Genomic DNA, 22,963 nt, shown 5'->3' with positions numbered 1-22,963 from the left:
CATAGATGTAGACCGGGACAACGTCGGTCCTCCTCCTGCGGAAGTTTACCACCACCTCTTTGGTCTTAGAGGTGTTGAGAGACAGGTTGTTAGTGGAGCACCAGATGGAGAGTTTTTGAATTTCATCCCTGTATGCGGACTCATCATTATTGTGAATAAGTCCAACTACAGTGGTTTCATCTGCAAATTTGATAAAAGTATTGCTTTCATGAGCTGGGGTGCAGTGTGAGTGTATAAAATGTAGAGTAAGGGACTCAACACACAACCCTGAGGGGCCTCAGTGCTGAGTGTGAGAACAGAGGAAAATTGGGAGTCCAGGCGAATCGACTGGGGACGGTCTGTGAGAAAGTCATGGATCCATCTGCAGATGTTTGTGCTGATACCCAGTCCATTTAGCTTGGACACCAGTCTTTCAGGGATGATGCAGTTGAATACAGAACTAAAGTCCACAAACAACAGTCTTGCATAGGTGCCATGGATGTTCAAGGTGGGTCAGCACACTGTGCAGGGCTGTGTGTTATAGTTGTTGTTGTTGTTGTTTGTTGCTTGATGTTATCCTTTCCAACATTAATATCCTCTTCTCCTGAGGGTTATCCTGTGATCAGCTGCTCTTGAACTTTTCCTCAGATTCAGTGTGACAGTATAAAAATTTTTTTTTTTTTTAAATAAATGTCCAGATTCAACAAAATCTATGTCTAGATGTTGTCTAGATGTTGTATGATGAATCCTCTATTTTCTTTAGCTTGTTTGCAAAAAAATCTATTTTTTCTTGCAATTTATCTGGAGCTCAATTCAAGTGTGACCATCTCTCATGGAATTCTCTCTCCCTGCGCATGTGTGGGCGTTTGTGGAGCGTGTGTGAGTGTTTTTCCTTATATATATATATATATATATTTTTTTTTTTTTCTCTTTTTACGTCTAAGTTTATTTATTTAATTTAGTATTTATCTTGTGTGTTGTTTTGTTTGTGCTGCCTGCTTTCTTAGAAAGCATGGCAGCTCAGGCTGGGACTGGGCTTGATGTCCTCACACGCCGTCACGGAGTTAAGATAGTATCCGTGACGAGTGTGGAGGCTTGCTGTCTGGGTGTAGGAGAGATTGTTGGCCATCAAAACATTATTTCCACATCCAGGATGAATGGCGCGACCGTGATTTTTTTTCAGTAGAACTCAGTAGAAAAAGCAAACGAGGTGGTTGCGCGAGGTAAAATTATTGATGAAATACATAAACCTGTTTTACCGCTGTTGTTACCATCAAAAAAAAGTCACAATATCGAACATCCCTCCGTTTCTCAGTGATGATATTTTAAAAACAGTACTGTCACGTTATGGAAAGTTGGTTTCGCTGATCAAGATTACGATTAAGAAGATTATCGTTTCATTTAGGAGATTTCCATTTATGATCATCAAAGATGACGCAGAATTGGAACTGGCACTAAATTTCCGTGTGGACGATTTTGAATATGTCGTGTTCGTTACTACTGACAAAATGAAGTGCTTTGGATGTGGTAAATCGGGCCACTTAATCCGTTCATGTCCCGATAAGAATGCAGCCGGAGGTAGTAAGGATAGTGGTTCAACTGGAGATAGGCCTACTGCTGTTAAACCGTCTGAGGTCGGTCTGGCTGAAGCAGTGCCGACCATGGATAAACCTGCTGGGGAAGGAACATCTGCTGAGGGGCCTGTGGAAGCCGGATCAACCTCGAAAGAGTCAATGAATGAAGGTAGGGACACTTCAGAGACTTCTGTAGCTGCAGAAACTGGGTTGTTGAACAGTGATGTAGAAAACATGAGGGAAGATGTTATGTCTGACATGGAAGCAGAGAATAGGATGTGTAGAACGTTCTCATTTGTTAGTATGAGTCAATGATCACACCGAAAGTAAATGACTGCATTTAATCCAAACATCAGAGGTAACTGCCAGAACGATACAGAACAGATATATAAGTTAAACCCGGCCACCGGGCCTTCTGATTGGATGAGACAACACCCTACGGTGGCTTGTAATAAACAAACTACATAATCATTTAACCAAATGCCTACATCCCTTCCTTTTAGTCTATAGCCCTATCAAACAAGGAAACACTGGTAAACATATCTTTGCAACACCAACCAAACAAATAAGGTTAACTGAATACCTCATATTGCCCTTTAACATTTAGGCCTCTTCACAGTCTACTAATCACCAAGAGTGTTTAAGTCCATGAAATGTCACAGTACTGAACACGCTGGATAGCTGGGATGAAATTACACCAAGAAGAAAACCTTTTTTTTCACATGAATTTGGGATTAGGTCTGCAGATACCACCTGAACGTGTGGTGTATTGTGTGTCGTGACTCTCGATGGTTGAGTGTGCTGTGGACTTGGGGTGGGGGGAGGATGGGTGTTGGGGTTGCACAGTGATTGGTGTCGGTGTTTGTGGTGAAGGAAAACTGTCCACCGTAGGGGGGCTGGTGTCCTGAGGGTCTGGGTCGTCCAGGAGCTGCGGTGGTGGTGACTCAGCCACAGGGAGTATGTGGCGGCGATCTCTCCTATGAGTCTTCCCATCTGCTTGAACTATGTAGGACCGAGGTTCCCTACTCATCTCCTTTACCGTTCCAAGTTTGTCGTAGCCTTTCGCTGTCTGACCTGCTTGACATTCCTTGTGGTAGGCTCCAGAAGTTTAGTGCTCAACGGAATGGCTGCACGAGTTTGGTGAGACATAAGGCACTCAGCTGGAGAGCCTAATGTTGGGTCACGGGGAATGTTTCTGAGGTTCAGGATATTGAGAAACACATCAGACCCATCCCTTTGCGATTTCTCCATGAGTTGCTTGGCACTGCGTACTGCTCTTTCTGCAAGTCCGTTTGACTGGGGAAACTCTTGGCTGCTTGTGGTATGAGTAAAATCCCATTGCTCAGCAAAATCCATGAAGTGCCGGCTGGTGTATTGTCTAGCATTGTCAGTGATGAGTATGTGAGGTGTACCATGTACCGAAAAGTGTCTTTTTAATTTGGATATGACGGCTGATGAGGTTAAGGCTCGAAGGAGGTCGACTTCAAACCAGCCGGAATATGAATCCAAGAGAACTTGATAATGTTTGTCATGCCACTCAAAATGTCTGCAGCCACTGTGGACCATGGCAGATCTGGAACAGGGTGGAGCTGGAGGGGCTCTTCCGCTGATGCGACTTTGTGCTATTGCATACTACACATGAGAGCAACTCTTCTATGATGTTCTTTGCCATTGTAGGCCAAAAAATGACACCTCTAGCTCTACGCTCGGTTGCCTCAATACCTGGGTGGCCTTTGTGTACAATTTTGATGTACTCCTTGTGCAGGGATCGGGGAATGACAGCTTTATGGCCTTTCATGATGATACCATCCTCCACTGTCAGCTCATCTCTGTATGGAAAAAAATGGCTAATGACAGACTGCAGCTGGCTTTCTCTGGTGGGCCATCCGCGTCAAATGATAGTGGTAAGAGTTTGTAGCACCTTATCCTCGGTCACATCCATGGGGACTGGCATGTCATTGATCGTGTTGTGGAAATTTTATATTTTACCTTTTTTCTTTTTTTTATGCCAAAAACTAGCTTGTAACGCGTACGGAAGAGCCGCAGTGGACGGAAGAACCACACAGTGAACAGAAGAGTCACGACTGATTTATTTGTTTACTCAAAATGTTTAATTGGAACCTGAGGAAGTCGGGCCAATTTTATGCCGAAAACTGGAATTGGAACCTGAGGAAGTCGGATCAATTTCATGCAATCAAGCGTTGAAAAGCGCTCGCGGAAAGATTTGTTACTAACTGTATTTTTCTATGTACATTTCTGAAATGCACTTTCTGTAAAGCTGCTTTGAAGCTATGTATTGTGAAAAGTGCTATACAACATTATTTAATTGAATTGAATTTTGAGTAAACCATAATTACAGAGCATATTTGCTTACCTTGCCGGATTGAGGTGACAAAACCGGGTCTGTTTGGAGACGTTCGACAGATTATTAGGCGTGCGCGTCGAGGAAAAATCCAGGAGAGATACAGTTCAGCCAGTATGGGATCATTTTACAGTAGGCCTCTAAGCTAGATAAAACGTTTTTACACACCAGTTTTCAGTCAAATGAAAAAGAATTACTGTCATAAATGCATGCTGGACATAGAAAAGTTGATCAAATATCATGATTTTCCTGAAGAAGGGACACTGAGCAAAATAAGACTGAATGTTGTGAAAAAAGTCAGTTAAAGAAACGCAGTGAAAAGCAACAGAGATGTCGCGGTTGTTTTCGTAATGTGTGTAAAGAAAATGGTGGTGCGGGTGGAGTGGGCTGTCACACCAAGGGGGCACGGTCGGCCTTGCTGTTGGTAAGCCAAAGCAATGGCGTCCACTATCCAGTGAGACAACCTCTGCTTTGAGAGAGCCTTTCCCTTCAGTCTCCCACCATAACAGACAAAGAGCTGGTCTGAGGTCCTGAAACACTGCGTTCTGTCTACATAAGCACGGAGAGCGCGTACTGGACAGAGCAGTGCCAAGGCTGGGTCTGCCTCCTCCAGTGGCAGCGCTTGCAGGTTCACCACCTGGCGGAAGGGAGTGGTGGGAACCTTGGGCACATATCCAGGCCGGGGTCTCAGGATCACGTGAGAGTGACCGGGCCCGAACTCCAGGCACGCTTCGTCAACGGAGAATGCGTGCAGGTCCCCTACCCTCTTGATACAGGCCAAAGCAACCAGGAGCGCTGTCTTCATAGACAGGAACTTAAGCTCAACTGATTGCAGAGGCTCAAAGGGAGCCCTCTGCAGGGCATTTAAGACCACTGAGAGATCCCGAGAGGGAACGAGAAGAGGGCGAGGAGGATTCAGTCTCCTCGCTCCTCTCAGGAACCTGACGATCAGGTCGTGCTTCCCCAGAGACTTACCTTGAACTGCTTCGTGATATGCGGCGATAGCGGCCACATACACCTGCAGGGTAGAGGGAGACAGCCTACGCTCCAGCCCATCTTGCAGGAAGGAAAGCACGACGGGGCTGGAGAGGGCTGTGGCGCCTTCCTGCGCCCTCCTCCACGACGCGGCCCAGGTGAAGGCTGCAGCTGGGGCCGTGCGGGAGGGGAGGGAGCCACAGGAGGGCGCGGTGTGGTCTGAGGACGCATCGTCGGATTGTCCCACACCGTCACCCTCAAGTCACCCTGTCCACCAGCCGAAGTACAGCCTCTCGTGGAGGATGTAGATCGGGGTGTGGATGAGGGGACTCTCTCTCGAATGAGATCATTGAGTCTAGACCTTAGTGTTGCGATGGCCATGTTCCCACAGAAGGAACATGGGTCATCCACAAGCACTGCTTTAGCGTGATCTAAGCCCAAACACGCAAAGCAGCGATTGTGCCCATCAAAGGAAGACAGGAAACGAACGCACCCAGAAGAACACGGGCGAGACATCTTTAAAAAGACGTGCCACGTGCAGCTCTTTTAGAGAAAAACTCAGCGATGCTGAGGCGACCAGGGAGAAACACACAGACTGGCAGATCACTGCTCAGATTGCAGGCAATGTGAACTCGCTTGGTACCGCCGTCACACCAACACCGGAGAGTTCGCTCGTCTCGAAGAAGATGATGTCACGGGATTTGGCTTGTGGAGTGAAGAGAAGCTCTTGGCTCCGAAGAGAAAACATATCTGCATGTTGCCGGCGTCCTCGTTTTATACCCACGATGTGGGGCGGAGATACGCTATGCAAATTCCGCAGACCCATGGCATTTCATCGCCATTGGCTCGTTTTATAATACACGAAGATGATTGGCTTTCTAGGCGAAACCCCCATTCTCCGTCATGCGACGTAACTCGGAGTGACTATGAAAGGGAACTATAAAAATTATGCTTGTATTGAAAATACATGTAATTTATGGAAAATATGCCTTAAGCTGGGCTAGAGTTAAAAAGATGACAGATAAAGTCTGAAGTAAGAAGTTTATGAAGGTGCAGAGGTACCAGCTTTGAATGCCTTAGGGTCTCTCTCTCAGTCAATGTCAGTTAAGAGCTGTTATCTGAGCCTATGTCATTAGTTATAATAAGCTATTTATAGTAAAACAGTGTTTCAGTTGAAAAAACCATAGATATGGAATTGCAAAAAGAAATCATGTTAGACGCAGTTCAGATTTGATCAATTCAGAGGACAATTTGTAAATGCTTTAGGGGCAAAACTGAATGATTTTAAAGAAGTCTTTAAAATAATAATACAGAACTTGAATGATAGAAGATATTTTGACTAGTTTATTTTAGGTTTAATGTATTTAAGTGATTAAATACTGTTGTTGTTGTTGTTGTTGTTGTTGTTTTAGGACACTCCTACTGACTGTGATGGTTCTTGAATGTCTTCTCACCCACACCCAAGAAAGAAGTTTGTATATCATATTGCCAATTTTTAGAAGAGTCTCTTTGATAATTCTACCCAAATTGGATGGAGCTGTAACCAATGTGCATTAGGTGTCGACCCAGAGACGGGTACGATTCTCCGATGGCCAAAGGAGGACAACCTAAGCCAGGGTGGCATCGCCACTGGGGTACCTGCCCACCAGGTAAGGGAGGTGTAATCTGTGCGAAGGGAGTGGATGTGATGCTACTTTGGGCCAAGAGCATCAGAGAGGGTGTAATAAATTTTAGTCTGCCTCGACCCAGAGTCCAATCCCAAAAAAACTTTAGAATGAGGAGCTCATCCCCAAAATGGCTTAATTATCATAGAGATGAAGGAAGTGAAGTTATATTGTTTCTTCACCATTTGGGTTGATCACATCCTGAGCAAATGGTAGTCAATTGTAGAATGGGACTGGGTGTGGGACACAGAGAACCTTATCAGGCAACGGGGTGTCTAAACTTCATTAACATACAGACCACAGCTGCAGTAACAAAACTTTTTATGATGTTAGTTGCCTTAAGGGCAAAGAAAATGCAGAGATGTCAGGGTATATATCGGACATGACAAAGGACCATTATAGGACATGGTGGTGGCTAAAAGTCTGAATAACAATGGTCAAAGTTTAGTGTAAGGAATTTACACTATTACAGTCTTAGGAGGCTGATTGAAAAGATTATTTGTTTATAGGAAGAGAGAAAGACTGTTTGAGTGAAGAAAGGGGGATGGTACTCTCCCTTTCTGTTATCAGTCAGCCAAGGCAAACTGAAGCAAAGTGATGATAATGAACCAAAGCAACACAGCTGACTTTTCTAAAATCAAATGAATAATAAACAGACATGCTTTTGAAACTGGTTAAGAGGCCAGAAGAAGAAAAAAACAACAACATTAGATAAAAGATACATAAATAATGTAAGGCTAAAATGTCATTTAAAATATCATTTAAAATTGTAATCTTTTTAGAGAAAAGATATGAATAAGAAATATGAGCGGTTCATAGTCAGGAATGAGTGTGAGTGTTAATTCATGTTTTGTACAGTATGTGTTAGTTTAGGACAACTATTCTGTCTGAATAATGTGTATAAATGTGTCAATTACATCTGAAAAGAGTGTTTTAGCATAATAGATGGGTTAAAGCAAATGACAAATTCGAAAGTAAGCTGAGAAATTTGAGTCAATCTGATGAGAAGGTGTAGTGGGACTTATTGTGGCTCTATAATTAAACTGATGTGCCGGTGGTAGTGAGGGTCCAATCACGAACAGGAGGGACAGTATAAAAAGGAATTGTAGGCACCTCTTGCGTGTGCTTGCCATCTGAGTCGCGTCATTGCTCGGGGACCGCCCCTTCTGTTTTCGTTGCTGTTTCCGCCTTTGAGGTAGGTGCTATTTGGCTCATTAGTGAACACAGATACGGGAGCTTGTATAAACGATTGTGTCGTTCATAGCTTCAGGATAATTCGCGGCTGTTGGCGGCCCCGGCTCTCCCGTTCACGCCTCTCTTGCAGTCCCGTGTCGCCTGATGCTTTGAGGTAACGTATGTGTGCGTTGGCTAATTAGTTAGCGCCCCGATGTGTGATGTGGTGTAGTAACTGTGTGGGTTATAGCGGTGGGGATAGCTCGCTGTGTGGGCTCTGGGCGGCGGCTGCTCTCCCTTTGCATGTTCCTCTCGCATTCCCGTGCTTGTTCGGTGTGGCGTGGATGGGCGTCAGTTTCTGAATTAAAGGTCTGTGAAACGTCCATTTTGTGCAGCGCCCATTCTGTTATATATTGCAAATACGTTTATGTTTGTATTTTAGGAGTAATAGATGTTCTGCGCGCCTGGTGGGCAACGCTGTGTGACGCTGCTGCTTGTACCTTCAGATTATTTACAATAATAACTCTTCCCAACGTGTGTGTGCACAGCCTACGTGTTTTGTGGGACGCTTGTCTTTCAGTGCGTGTCACTGTGATTGCTGGGCGTTTTTTTACTAACTAGTCTTTCAAGTTGTGTGTTTGTTTGTTATTTTTATTTTTTTGTGTATCTTCATTTGTCATTGGTTTCATTTTTCATTTGGAGTGTTCTGATTGTTTTGCATTGTCAGTGTTTTTGCAGAATTGTGTTGTGTTTTGCAGTCTGATTTCCCTCAAATGTGCTGGTAGAAGGTCGGGGAGGTTAATAGAAACCCAGTGGTGACATCAAACCTTGATTGTCATTTTGTTGTAATATGTTTTTTTGTTTACTTGTCTAAATGTTTATTATGTGTGCATGTTTGGAGTAAGTGTCTTGTGAGTTGAGACCCGTAGTAATTTTTACTCTCGTTACAGGAGCCGAGGCTTCAGGGCAGGCCACTAGTAGGCCTTACGTGCGGTGGTGGGCTCGTCACAGAGTGCTGTGCTGGACTGGATTGCAGTGTGTGTTGATGCTTGTGCACGGGGGGTTGAGAGTGATATAGAAGCTTTGTGCGCACTGAGATTTGGGTATCTGCCGTTAAGCCTCGGCCTCCTTTTGGTCTCTTTTGTGGTGAATGCTGATGAACCAGTTCTTACTTAATGTCCTTGTTTTAAATGGTTGTGAGTATTAAAATAAAACTTTTGTATATTTAGTATCCACGTCTCTGGCCTCCTTTGACAATCACGTTCCTGTTTGTCTTTTGTGTAAAACATTAAATCTTTAGGATTAATATTTCCCTGATAAACAGGGTGGCGTAGTCGAGTCACGCTACATTCTGGCGTAGTCGGCAGGGTAGTAGAATTTCTTTGTGGGGCTGAGACGTGGATGCTGATTGTTATCTGGGTAATTGTTGACTGTGTACATTGTATGAATGTATTAGTGTTTGGTTGTTTTTTTCTTTCCGTATTTTTCAAGTATAGTGTTGGAGACAAAGCAGCAGCGTCATTTCAGGGGATTTGGAGCATTCCAACCGCTGTTCTCCATATCGGTGCCATTTGCTTACAGAGGTTGTTCTGGTAAGTTTTATTTAAAAAAAAAAAAAAAAAAAAAAAAAGATTTAAAATGGAGGAGGAAATGCGGGAATTGAGGGATCTTGTTGCTCAGCTGAGGGCAGATAATGAGAAATTGCGTCAAGACCAGAGCCGAGCTGCTCCTTCGAGTCCAATAGCCGGCCCCTCTAGAGAATCTTCTGTGCCCCCTGCTGATCAATCAGTGAGTGGTAGTGCTACATTAACTGAGCGGCTCGTGTTTATCCCAAGGGATCGAAAATGTCCAATATTTGATGGTAGGCCGGGTATTGGCATAAATGATTGGATAGAGGAGGCGAAAGCCTGTATAAGATCACGTCATCTGTCTGTGGCTGATCAAGCGTTTTTTCTATTTGATCATTTAACAGGAGAGGCACGTGAGGAAATTCGGCATCGCCCTACTGCTGAGCGCGGAGACCCAGAGAAAATTTATTCAATTTTGCAAGAGCTGTATGGTTGCTCCCAGTCTTATGTTGCCCTACAGGAAGCCTTTTTCTCTAGGAGACAGCGGGATGGGGAGACTTTGTTGGAATTCTCCCTGGCCCTGATGGGTCTCCTAGAGAAAGTCAAACAGAAGTCCCCTACTGCCATGTCAAATGCGGAGGTTTTATTGAGGGATCAATTTGTAGAATATGTTTGTGACGTTTCCCTTCGCCGTGAACTAAAACAATTAGTTCGCCGCCAGCCCCATTCTACACTCTTAGAGGTGGGGAGCGAAGCCATCCGATGGGAGAGGGAGGGAATGCCGGGTGGAGCAAGGGGTCAAAGTCTTTCCGTTCCTGCGGCACATGGCTTTCAGTACGAAGTACAGGGAGGTGGTAGCTTGCCTAAAAACTCTGAAATGCGAGAGCTGAGAGAAATGCTAAAGTTACAACAGGAGCAGTTAAATCAGCTCACACAGAGTTTTGCCCGGTTACAGGGCCCCCATTCTCGTACCCAGCCTTTTCGGGGTGGGGTCGTTATCTGTAGGCGGTGTCAAAAACCAGGCCACTTTGCACGGGAATGTGGGGAGGAACGTGTCATGTCCCGGTTGCCGGTGCGTCCTCACGTTGATCCAGCAGTTGGGGAGGGTAGGCAGTCGCGATCTGATGCGTCGGAAAACTAATTCCCGCCGTGCTGAAGAGTCACAGCTCGGTTGGGGAAAAGGCAGACTCCGACGGTAAGAAGTTTAATTCTAGTTCAAATTTAATGTCCCCCTGTCCACATTTGGATGTTTCAATTGGTGGTGTGTCAGTCCCTTGTTTAATCGATACGGGTTCAATGGTGTCAACCATTACGGAAAGTTGCTTTGTTCAGCATTTTGAGTCACGGGGTCAAGAGCAATTGAGGTCATGTTCATGGTTGCAGTTGAGGGCCGCCAATGGTCTTTCCATCCCATATATTGGTTATATGGAGTTGGACGTTGAGCTCTGTGGAAGGATGGTGACACGATGTGGGGTGCTGGTGGTCAGGGATCCTCCTGGTGGCCTGCGCTCTCGAGTCCCTGGTGTGTTGGGGATGAATGTACTCGGGCGATGCTACCGGGAGCTCTTTGGACACCATGGCCCTGCTTTGTTTAATTTTCCCCCAGTTTCTTGTGCGCCACTTTCAGTTTTCCAAGCCTTGCAACACTGCCACCAAGGTAGTGAGCAATCATCCGTTGATACGACTAGGGTGAGGGTGCGCGGTCCTCGGGCATGTCGCGTCACAGGCGGTACCATTAAGTTTGTTGCAGCAACTTGTGCAGAACAGCTGGCAGGTAGTACAGTGCTGTTTGAGCCCTCTGAGTCAGGGTTACCTGAGGGGTTGTTAGCCTCCCCCGCTTTGGTGCGAGTGATTGGAGGCTCAGTGTATGTGCCAGTGGTCAATATAGGCACTTCTGATGTCCTGCTTTTTCGCCGTCGAGTACTGGGTACCCTCGCTAGAGTGCATATTGTTAGTTTGCCTACGGGCATTACTGAAGTTAGACCTAGTACGGCTAGTGCCTATTCTCAGGGTACTCACGTAGCCAGTTTCACTGTTTCAGAGCAGATTGCCGCGCTGAACTTATCTGCATTGCCAGAGTTAGAACAAGAAAGGGTCAGGACCTTGCTTGGTAAGTATCAGACGGTGTTTTCTGAACATGATGGTGATTTGGGGTGCACCAGTCTCATCTCGCACGATATCCCAGTGCTAGATGACATTCCCGTACGGCAGCGACATCGCCGTGTTCCTCCTTCTGAGTACGAGGTTGTTAGGGCCCACATTAATCAGCTGTTGGAGTCTCAGGTAATCAGGGAGAGTTGTAGCCCGTATGCCTCCCCAATTGTGTTAGTTAAAAAGAAGGACGGTGGTCTTCGCCTGTGCGTGGACTACCGTCAGTTAAACGCCAAGACTAGACGAGACGCATTTCCCTTAGCCCGTATTGAGGAGTCGCTGGATGCGTTGACAGGGGCCTGTTGGTTCTCTACCATGGATTTAGCTAGTGGGTACAACCAGGTCCCGGTCACAGAGGGGGACAAGCCTAAGACCGCTTTTTGCACACCGTTTGGGTTGTTCGAATGGAACCGAATGCCGTTCGGTTTGTGCAATGCTCCCTCTACCTTCCAGCGACTTATGGAGAGGATATTCGGGGACCAGCAGTGCCAGTCATTACTTTTATATCTGGACGATATCGTGGTGTTCTCCACCTCTATTGCTCAGCATTTGGAGAGGTTGGAGCTAGTTCTGGACCGGTTGGAGCGGGAAGGTTTAAAGGCTAGGCTGGATAAGTGTGCTTTTCTCCAGCAGGAGGTGAGATATTTGGGTCACGTCATTTCGTCCAGGGGAGTAGCCACCGAACCAAGTAAGATCGAGGCTGTGGCCCAGTGGCCTCGTCCATCTAGTGTCACAGAGTTACGGTCCTTCCTGGGGTTCTCCAGCTACTACCGGCGGTTTGTAGAGGGGTTTGCCAAGGTGGCTGCCCCTCTGCATAAGCTGGTAGGGGAGTTTGCCGGTGTAAAGGGTAAACAGACAGGAAGGAACTTTGAGAATGCCTGGAGTGAAAGATGTCAGGTGAGCTTTGAGGGGTTGAAAGAGAAGCTTACTGCCACTCCAGTTCTTGCGTATGCGGATTTCTCTAAACCCTTCATCTTGGAGGTGGACGCCAGCTACCAAGGTTTGGGGGCAGTTCTCTCCCAAGAATATGAAGGTAAGGTAAGACCAGTGGCATATGCCAGTCGTAGTCTACGCCCCACTGAGCGCAACATGTCCAATTATAGCTCTATGAAGCTGGAGTTTGTTGCACTCAAGTGGGCCATGACAGAAAAATTCCGCGAGTACTTGTTGGGTAGTAAGGTTGTGGTATTTACAGATAACAACCCCCTTAGCCACCTGACCTCCGCAAAGCTTGGTGCCACTGAGCAGCGTTGGGCTTCCCAACTGGCGGCCTTTGATTTTGACATTAAGTACCGCTCAGGTAAGAGTAACAAAAATGCAGATGCACTTTCACGGCGGGACCCTTTGGATACTGGTGTGTTAGACGGGTTGGTCCCAGGCTCTGCAATTCCTGAGTCATTGCGGTAATTGGTCGGGTTGGAGTCCGCTGAAGTAGTGACCCAATGCGTGGTCTCTACGCTTCCTGGTTACTCAGCTGGTGAGTTGGGTTCGCTGCAAGAAGCTGACTCGGTTATCCAGGAGGTGTTGCGATTCTGGAGACGTGGTACTCGCCCGAGCCCTGATGAACGACGCCGGCTGACTAAGGCAGCCCTAACGTTGCTTCGTCAGTGGGACCGTCTGGTTGAGCAAGACGGTACGCTTTATCGAAGGGTTTACTGCCCTGAGGGTAAGGAAGAGATGTTGCAACTGGTATTGCCCGCGGTCTTGAAGCCAGAGGTTTTGAGACAGTTGCATCAGCAGCATGGACATCAGGGCAGAGAGCGCACACTTGAGCTAGTGAGACAGAGGTGCTATTGGCCGGGATTGTCCTCTGAGGTGGCAAGCTGGTGTCAGGAGTGTGACCGGTGCCAGTCAGCCAAGGACACCCAGCCACTTGCTCAGGGATTTATGGGGAGGTTATTGTCATCTAGGCCAAACGACATCCTCGCTGTGGACTTCACCGTTTTGGAGCCCACACACTCTGGCATTGAAAGTGTCTTGGTAATGACTGACGTGTTTAGTAAATATACCCTGGCTGTTCCAACAAGGGATCAGCGAGCCGAAACGGTGGCCCAAGCACTGGTGACAGAATGGTTTTATAGATTTGGCGTTCCGGGCCGTGTCCATTCTGACCAGGGTCGAAATTTTGAGTCCCTGCTAATCCGTCAGCTATGTAACCTCTATGGTGTGGAGAAGTCTCGTACGACCCCCTATCACCCGGCTGGCAACGGCCAGTGTGAACGCTTCAATCGCACGTTACACAATCTGTTGCGCACACTGCCAGTGTCCAGGAAACGTGATTGGGTAGCTTGTCTTCCTCAGTGTTCAGCTATAATAGCACTCCTCATCAGTCCACAGGGGAATCGCCTCACTTCTTGATGTTCGGTCAGGAGCCGCGATTGCCCGTGGATTTTTTGTTGGGGAGAGAGCCACAACCAAGAGAGGGTAGTGTGCATGACTGGGTTTTGGAGCATCAAACCAGGCTACAGGTAGCCTTTGCAGGTGCACGTGAACGGTTGCAGGTGATGGCCGACAGGCGCAAGGCCCATCACGATCAGCATGTCAGAGATGAACCACTGGTGGAGGGTCAGCTGGTGTACCTCCGGGATTATGGGGTAAGGGGCCGTCACAAAATCCAGGACCTGTGGAGCCCAGTGGTTTATCAAGTGACGAGGGCACCTAAGGAGGGTGGTGTAGTATACACAATTGCGCCTGTAGATGACCTTACCAAGACCAGGAATGTGCACCGTTCACTGGTAAAGAGTCGAGTCTGTAAGGACACTGGGGCTGCGGACCGTGGTAGTCCCTTCCATGACCCAGTTGTGGACACATCCTCGGTGGGTGAAGACGAGGATGAGGGGGATCTGCTGGCTGTGGTACAGGAGCAGGACCGACTCGCTGTTGAACTAGAACCGGGAGGGCTGGTACCTGAAATGGAGCTGGGCCAGCAGGAGTGGATAGATCCTGTGGGACCAGTTCCTATGATGGAGCCAGGACAACTGGGTCCAGAAGGAAGTATGGCCAGTACGCAGGGACCCCAGCCTGAGGGCCTGCCTGGGGCTGATGAGGTTGTCTTGCGTAGAACGAGACGTGTAACTGCGGGGCTCCATCCAAATCGACATCATCTTCCCCGTTCGGTGGGAGAGACGGGTGGGGCCTCTCTTCAGCAAATACAGGGTATAACAGGCATTTTTAGGCCATGGGATTAAGTGGTTTGATTTGGTTTTGGGACCGTCGGGGCGACGATCCGAGTGTGGGGGGTAGATTGTAGTGGGACTTATTGTGGCTCTATAATTAAACTGATGTGCCGGTGGTAGTGAGGGTCCAATCACGAACAGGAGGGACAGTATAAAAAGGAATTGTAGGCACCTCTTGCGTGTGCTTGCCATCTGAGTCGCGTCATTGCTCAGGGACCGCCCCTTCTGTTTTCGTTGCTGTTTCCGCCTTGAGGTAGGTGCTATTTGGCTCATTAATGAACACAGATACGGGAGCTTGTATAAACGATTGTGTCGTTCATAGCTTCAGGATAATTTGCGGCTGTTGGCGGCCCCGGCTCTCCCGTTCACGCCTCTCTTGCAGTCCCGTGTCGCCTGATGCTTTGAGGTAACGTATGTGTGCGTTGGCTAATTAGTTAGCGCCCCGATGTGTGATGTGGTGTAGTAACTGTGTGGGTTATAGCGGTGGGGATAGCTCGCTGTGTGGGCTCTGGGCGGCGGCTGCTCTCCCTTTGCATGTTCCTCTCGCATTCCCGTGCTTGTTCGGTGTGGCGTGGATGGGCGTCAGTTTCTGAATTAAAGGTACGTGAAACGTCCATTTTGTGCAGCGCCCATTCTGTTATATATTGCAAATACGTTTATGTTTGTATTTTAGGAGTAATAGATGTTCTGCGCGCCTGGTGGGCAACGCTGTGTGACGCTGCTGCTTGTACCTTCAGATTATTTACAATAATAACTCTTCCCAACGTGTGTGTGCACAGCCTACGTGTTTTGTGGGACGCTTGTCTTTCAGTGCGTGTCACTGTGATTGCTGGGCGTTTTTTTTACTAACTAGTCTTTCAAGTTGTGTGTTTGTTTGTTATTTTTATTTTTTTGTGTATCTTCATTTGTCATTGGTTTCATTTTTCATTTGGAGTGTTCTGATTGTTTTGCATTGTCAGTGTTTTTGCAGAATTGTGTTGTGTTTTGCAGTCTGATTTCCCTCAAATGTGCTGGTAGAAGGTCGGGGAGGTTAATAGAAACCCAGTGGTGACATCAAACCTTGATTGTCATTTTGTTGTAATATGTTTTTTTGTTTACTTGTCTAAATGTTTATTATGTGTGCATGTTTGGAGTAAGTGTCTTGTGAGTTGAGACCCGTAGTAATTTTTACTCTCGTTACAGGAGCCGAGGCTTCAGGGCAGGCCACTAGTAGGCCTTACGTGCGGTGGTGGGCTCGTCACAGAGTGCTGTGCTGGACTGGATTGCAGTGTGTGTTGATGCTTGTGCACGGGGGGTTGAGAGTGATATAGAAGCTTTGTGCGCACTGAGATTTGGGTATCTGCCGTTAAGCCTCGGCCTCCTTTTGGTCTCTTTTGTGGTGAATGCTGATGAACCAGTTCTTTCTTAATGTCCTTGTTTTAAATGGTTGTGAGTATTAAAATAAAACTTTTGTATATTTAGTATCCACGTCTCTGGCCTCCTTTGACAATCACGTTCCTGTTTGTCTTTTGTGTAAAACATTAAATCTTTAGGATTAATATTTCCCTGATAAACAGGGTGGCGTAGTCGAGTCACGCTACAAAGGCAACACAGAACATAGGACGAGCTTTAAGTTGATTGATCATCGAGCTCTGTCTGTTAATAATTGTTTTGGTCATTTATGATGTGCAGTAGATTTGAATTACTTTCTGGACAGGTTTAAGTATTGATGTGTAAATTAGAATTGTGAATTTGTAGATAGCCGTCAGTCATGTGTTGAGAAAATGTTATAGATTTGAGCGCCGGTTCAAGTCGAACAAGCCTCATATGTATGTCCATTGTCCACACATCTCTCATTTCGCGCGAAAAGTAAACACTGTCTGAGGTCACGGGCACGAGGTTACATTGCGCACGCGTCGAACCGTGCGACGCACACATGCACCGAACCGAGACAAGCGAACCGAACGGTTTGTATGTTTTTTCATGTACCGTGCCACCCCTAGACTGAGGGTCTGATTTTATGTCGGAAATGCAGTAACAGTGTTTATCCCTTTAGCCCGGTTTCAGATAAAATATTTACCTATTTGCTACAAACCTTTTACTTTTAAAATTTTTATTACTTTCAAAATATTCTTTCCAAAATTCAAGTAGAGTGATCAGGTATACGAAAATCAGACATGAAGAGTATAACTGTGATGTAAAGACTTGAAATGATTGTAACCATTTATGGGTTTAATATAATGTTAATGAAACCAAATTGTTTATCAGAGAATGATAGAGAGGAGGAATTGTTGTGGAAATTTTATATTCTACTTTTTTTCTTTTTCATTTTCTTAAACAGTAAAGCCCAGGGGGGTGGGAGTGTCACTGTTCATAAATTTGCTGTTTTCTTCGTGTCTCGTGTAATTGTTGTTCTGTGTGTGTGTGAGTGTGTGTTAGTGGGCGTTACCGCTCGTTCCATTGATCAGCGGACTAGCTGATCTCGTTCCCCGCACCAGCTGCTGCGCCCCCCTCTTTGTCAGATCGTTGGTTTGGTGTCCTCTGTGTTTGTTCATCGTGTGCCTGTCTGCATTCCTGTTCTGGTTCTGGTTCTTGTTCTGGTTCGAGTTCCTGTTCGGTGTCTTCGTGGTTTTCGTCTCGTCTGGATGTTCACCTGCACTGGATTCACCACCATCACTCTGCACCAGCACGCTGACCATCGAGTCCCTGCGCCAGCAGCCCACCCGTGTTCCTGTACTGTTGTGTCTTCTGACCATTTAATAAAAGAGTTACTTGCATCTTTCCTTCCGCCTAGTGATTGTGAAAGGAAGGCTCTAAGGGGTATTCATATTCTAAAATGAGAGGGGGGGGGGGGGGGGCGTGTCAATTTCATAGAGACATAAGGAGCAGTATTGGAGTATTGGTATCAGTGATGCCTTCTTTCATAACAAGATGCCATTGAACACATATTAGAAATATCAGCTGTTGTCTTTGTTGTTTCTATATTAATTTGGAGATTAAATGTGAAACGCATTAAACTGGAAGAAGGGGGCCCAAAATTCTTTCTTGCATACCCCCCAAAAAAACTCTTAATGGCACCCCTGCCCGTAGTATATATAATATAATATAATATAATGTAATATAATATAATATAATATAATACCTGTAACTGGAGCCGTACACTGACGTCCACCGCATGCAGTGCCGCAGCATTTCTCCTTTTTGGGACACTCACTGTCATCCGCACACATCACTAACCCCTTCCTTTTACACCTTACTTCTTCATAGTTTGTCCTTGGACACACTCCTGACTTTGCTGGTTTACAGACACATGAGAGAGAGAGAAAAAATTAGCCCTCATATATTGAAGAGAACAGGACAATGTGACATTTATTATAATGAGTTTTTGTGAAGATTGTTTTAAGTTTAGTTAAAGTATAGTTGTTATATTTTTAAAACCTAAATGTTAAAATTGATAGATGTCAGTTATACTGTAATGCTGAATGACTAAGATTAGGGGAAAAAATCTATTTCATAGAGACATCAGGAGCAGTATTGGTATCAGTGATGCCCTCTTTCATTAAAAAGATGGAATTAAACAAGCATTTGAAATATCTGCTACTGTCTTTATGTTGTTCCTACTTTAATTTTGAGATTAACCCTTAATCAGTGTTTGGGGTACCAACGGACCCCACTGGACTTCTTAATTTTTGCATAAATAAATAAAAAGTGGAACGAACTTTCTATCTCATACACACACACACATGTATGTGACTGCAACTGCTTCTCTGTAGCCCAGGTCAGGCGCTTCTGCCGCTGTTTCTGGTTCAAAAGTGGCTTGACCTGGGGAATGCGGCACCTGTAGCCCATTTCCTGCACACGCCTGTGCACGGTGGCTCTGGATGTTTCTACTCCTGACTCAGTCCACTGCTCCCGCAGGTCCCCAAGGTCTGGAATCGGTCCTTCTCCACAATCTTCCTCAGGGTCCGGTCACCTCTTCTCGTTGTGCAGCGTTTTTTGCCACACTTTTTCCTTCCCACAGACTTCCCACTGAGGTGCCTTGATACAGCACTCTGGGAACAGCCTATTTGTGCTGAAATTTCTTTCTGTGTCTTTCCCTCTTGCTTGAGGGTGTCAATGATGGCCTTCTGGACAGCAGTCAGGTCGGCAGTCTTACCCATGATTGCGGTTTTGAGTAATGAAACAGGCTGGGAGTTTTTAAAAGCCTCAGGAATCTTTTGCAGGTGTTTATAATTAATTAGTTGATTCAGATGATTAGGTTAATAGCTTGTTTAGAGACCCTTTTCATGATATGCTAATTTTTTGAGACAGGAATTTTGGGTTTTCATGAGCTGTATGCCAAAATCATCAGTATTAAAACAATAAAAGACCTGAAATATTTCAGTTGGTGTGCAATGAATCTAAAATATATGAAAGTTTAATTTTTATCATTACATTATGGAAAATAATTAACTTTATCACAATATGCTAATTTTTTGAGAAAGACCTGTATAAAGTTGTGAGGAGAAGTTGAAGCATCAAGAAAAATGAAGTGAAAAAGTCCTATATGGTCCTATATGGACCTCTATTGGAGATATGTGGTCATAGCACTTTCCTTCTTTAATTATAATTTCTGAAGTTTTTCCACAATCCTGGCAGTATTCTATCCCTAACACATAGAGAAATGTCCTAAAACAATTTAGATTTACTTAAGATCGTCATTTAAGTGATTTTTTCTTTAAAATTTTTTTTTTTCATGAGCCAATTAATGGCCTAGTTAAGTAATTGTGCAGTAAATGGGTAAAAATAACTTCAAAATTTCCACAAAAACACAGCATAAATGTATAGTTGAGAAGTAAATAAAAAAAAATTATATATAGTTTTCCATATAAAAAAAAAATATTTCCTTATGCAATCGCTCTTTAAAAGTTTGGGGTCTATTAGACCCCAAACACCATGAACGTTATCCTTTTTGAACACTGATTAATGTGAAATGACTACAATTTTTAAAATATAAAAGAACTTGAATTCTAGGTGTGATTAATTGCGCTTAATTACAGAAAATCTGCAATTAATTACTTTATCGATTGACCACATATAACCTAATAAAATACCTGTAACTTGAGCACTGAAGTCCACATCCATTGCTGCAGCATTTCTCATTCTTGGCACAGTCACTGTCATCGGCACACGACACGAAACGTAACCAGGCACACACTTCTGCTTCATATTTTGTGCTTGGACACACTCCTGGCTTTACTGTTATACAGACACACGACAAAGAAGCCATATCACTGAATGCGGAATTAATTTTCACTGAAAAAAATTTTTTTTGGGAAGTTGTACCTAGGCTAAATATTATTGGAATACATTTTAGTAGAAAGAACTATTTCGGTCTTTCTACTTTAAAAATTTTATGTTTTATTTGTCGTAGGTTTTATTTCTTTTGCTGTTGTAGGCTGTGAGGACCTTTGAAATAACTGAAATCATTTGGCAAAGTGATATTGAAATGTTCGTAATGCGGTCAAGACCTGCCTGGAACTACTTTAGCCGTGCGTTTCCCTGAAAATAACTGCACACCTTAGAATCTTTGTCAACCAATCAGATTCAAGCATTCAACAGCCCCGTAGTATAATGTAAAAATACCTGTATTGGAGCAATACATTGAAGTCCACATCCATTGCTGCAGCATTTCTGATTGTTGGCACAGTCACTGTCATCGGCACACGACACGGCACACATTCCTGGTTCATATTTTCTGCTTGGACACACTCCTGGCTTTACTGTTGAACAGACACATGACAGAAGCCATATCACTGAATGCTGAATGTCTTTTTTACTGGGGCTTTTGGTTCTTTTGCCTTACAGACCAGAGGGGCATAAGCATTAAGGGACCCCCATAAGGCCCAAAAAAATAACCTTGGGGTCCCCCAGTTTTTCATTAAAAATAAAATACTAGAAACATAATATATGCAGAATTTTTTCCCCAAAGTAGGCTATTGCGCTGCCGCTCCCATAAGCTACTCCAAATTAGATTTGCGTCTGAAAATACGCTCAAGTGCGCCACACACTGTTTTCTGAAGGAATTTACAGACAGCGACGTTGCTGTCAAGTCAAGTCGCTTTTAACAATATGGACAGTTTCAAAGCAGCTTTACAGTGATAATAGGAAATTAAAGTAACAGATTGTTTTGGCTTTACAGCAGCTCTAGTATAAAGTTATTGTTCAGCTAAAGTTAGTTTTGATCGCTTCACTTCCGTTGCAATGATCATTAGTTATTAACTTGGGGGCCACTTACACGACACCGCTCCAACAGAAAACCCACACGCTCCGGCCCACTCATTCGCAGAATTATTAGTAGCCATATAAATCGGAACTATTTTGACACACACACACATAGAGCACCATAACATCTGTATCTTCCAGAGAAGTCTCTATAGAGTGTTTTCACTAGACGTCATCAATCCGGAAGTCGGCCATTTTGGAGGCACTGAACATAAACAATGCCACTGAACGGACTTGCATATTTGCCTGATTATTGTTGCTGAAAAATGGTCGTGTTTTGGTCTGTACGAATTGGTCGCACCGGGAAAAAACATTTAGAGTTCTATAGACTGCCAAAAGTTAAAGAGAAGAGTGCAAAAAAGGGATGAAAGTCGTTTGTGATTGAGAGAGGCACAGCATCAGCCACATGTGTAAATGAAGCGTTGACTATGGCTAAAATGTTGACGTAAAGTAGTTAAATATGGCTAAATTTACACGGTCAGTCCAAATCCGATTATCTTTGTAGCCTAATGGAATCTGATCTAAAACGATGTCCACACTGTGTATTGCAACTTTTCAGATCCGATTTGTGCGTTCACGCAGCACTTTGGCAATATGGCAATCAGACCCGTCGCCAGACCTCAGTCTTAAGGGGGGCATATGAAATGCATGGGGGGGCACAATTATTATTAGCCTACATTACGTATATTTATAATAATCAGCTCTAGTCGCGCAGCGCGTAATCATCACGTTAAACATGTAACCAACAGCAATATGACCAGGTAGCCTCTAGCCTACACCACATTACACATAAGCAATGTTATGAATATCCATATAACACTTGACTATACAACATATTAGATGTAACACCAGAAGCATCTGTCAAACATTGCATTTTAAAGCAGTGAACAGAGGGATATGCATTGCCATGAGACACACACACATACACACGCATGCACATACACTCGCACAGAGACTTTGAACCTACCGGTACTTTGAGTGGAGGCAGCGCTGTCCTCTCTCCAGTCCCTCCTGTCAGTACACCGGGAGGCGGCGATTCTCCGAGCAGAACCTCCACATCAAAGTATCCTTCCACTCGGAAGGAACTGAAGCGAGTAAGCCGGCGAAAAGTCGTTCTGAAACAGATTTCAAAAATGCGCGGTAACTGTTGAGCGGCTTCCTTGTACGTCACGTACGTAGCCTAACGTTCTTTTTAGTAAGGCCGTGATAGGCTGTTGCAGTGTAGATTCCCATCAATCAAACAAAATCACACCATTGTTTCTTTATATTTTTAATGTTTTAATCATAAAGAATGCAACATTAATACAACACAAAATTAGCAACTGATAATATTAAAATTAAATAAAAATTAAATTAGCTGTGCCTCAAGTGGGGGGGCACAAGCATTTTTTGGGGCGGGCCCGGCCCCCTATGGCCCGCCCATAGCGACGGGTCTGATGGCAATGATGTTGCGTTGATGGAGGGTTTTGCATTTGCAATAGAGATGTTGTCTTATTTAAATTTTACAACATGGAAATGTGTAGCCGCCGCGCTGGACTCCTGCATCTCGAGCAAGGGGGTAATCCATCAGCCGGAAACTGAAGCCTCGCAGGAGCCGCCGTTGTAGCAGAACTTCACCTGCTATTAGCATTCCATTGACTACCATTCATTTTGGCATCACTTTAATAGCGAATAACTTTACATCTGAGGCATTCAAAGACTTCATTTTTCCATTATTTATTTTTAAAGAAACACGACAATGTATAAAAGGCTCCATTATTTTGTATCTTATGTTATGGCCCCGTAGAAGACGTTTTTGTAAAAATAGGCTAACGATTGCGTCATAACCACTGTCGCACAATAGAGACATTACCATATAGACAGGAGGAGAAGCTCGCAGGCAATCTTTTACTGTCTATGAGTCAATCGGGGGGACAGAGAGGCATAAAGTCAAGTGAGAAGCCCATAGATAGAGAGTCCATAAAAGCAACAGGACAAAATATTTCAACAACGTTTCTGAGGAATTAGGTGATTCAGATTTGTCTTGGCACAGCTACTAGAAGATGTACAACTGTCAGACTGCCGTGAAGCTCAGTTTGAGTCTGCGCAGTCGCTAAGC

The 22,963-nt window shown here is 44.8% G+C and overlaps 2 protein-coding genes across 22 annotated transcripts in view; one reads left to right on the top strand and one right to left on the bottom strand.

Annotated features, from left to right (window-relative positions):
- LOC143722650 (papilin-like) overlaps window positions 1-22,963 on the top strand; it is a 630,543-nt gene that overhangs the window by 523,202 nt on the left and 84,378 nt on the right. The gene's annotated exons all lie outside the window — the stretch shown is intronic.
- The window catches only part of LOC143722670 (uncharacterized), a 191,817-nt gene continuing 188,566 nt past the window's right edge, over window positions 19,713-22,963 (bottom strand). The window contains exon 2 of one of the 2 annotated variants that reach the window (XR_013196958.1): window positions 19,713-19,839. The gene's annotated coding sequence lies outside the window, so the exon portion shown is untranslated. Of the gene's footprint in view, window positions 19,840-20,251; window positions 20,364-22,963 lie in introns of those variants that run through there. The other variant, XR_013196959.1, reaches the window with a different exon arrangement.

Source organism: Siphateles boraxobius, unplaced genomic scaffold, assembly GCF_051911475.1.
Source record: "Siphateles boraxobius isolate OS27281-9 unplaced genomic scaffold, OSU_SipBor_1 68, whole genome shotgun sequence".
Lineage (NCBI taxonomy): Eukaryota > Metazoa > Chordata > Actinopteri > Cypriniformes > Leuciscidae > Siphateles > Siphateles boraxobius.
The sequence above is the reverse complement of the archived record's forward strand: the minus strand, read 5'-3'. Positions and strand labels throughout refer to the sequence as shown.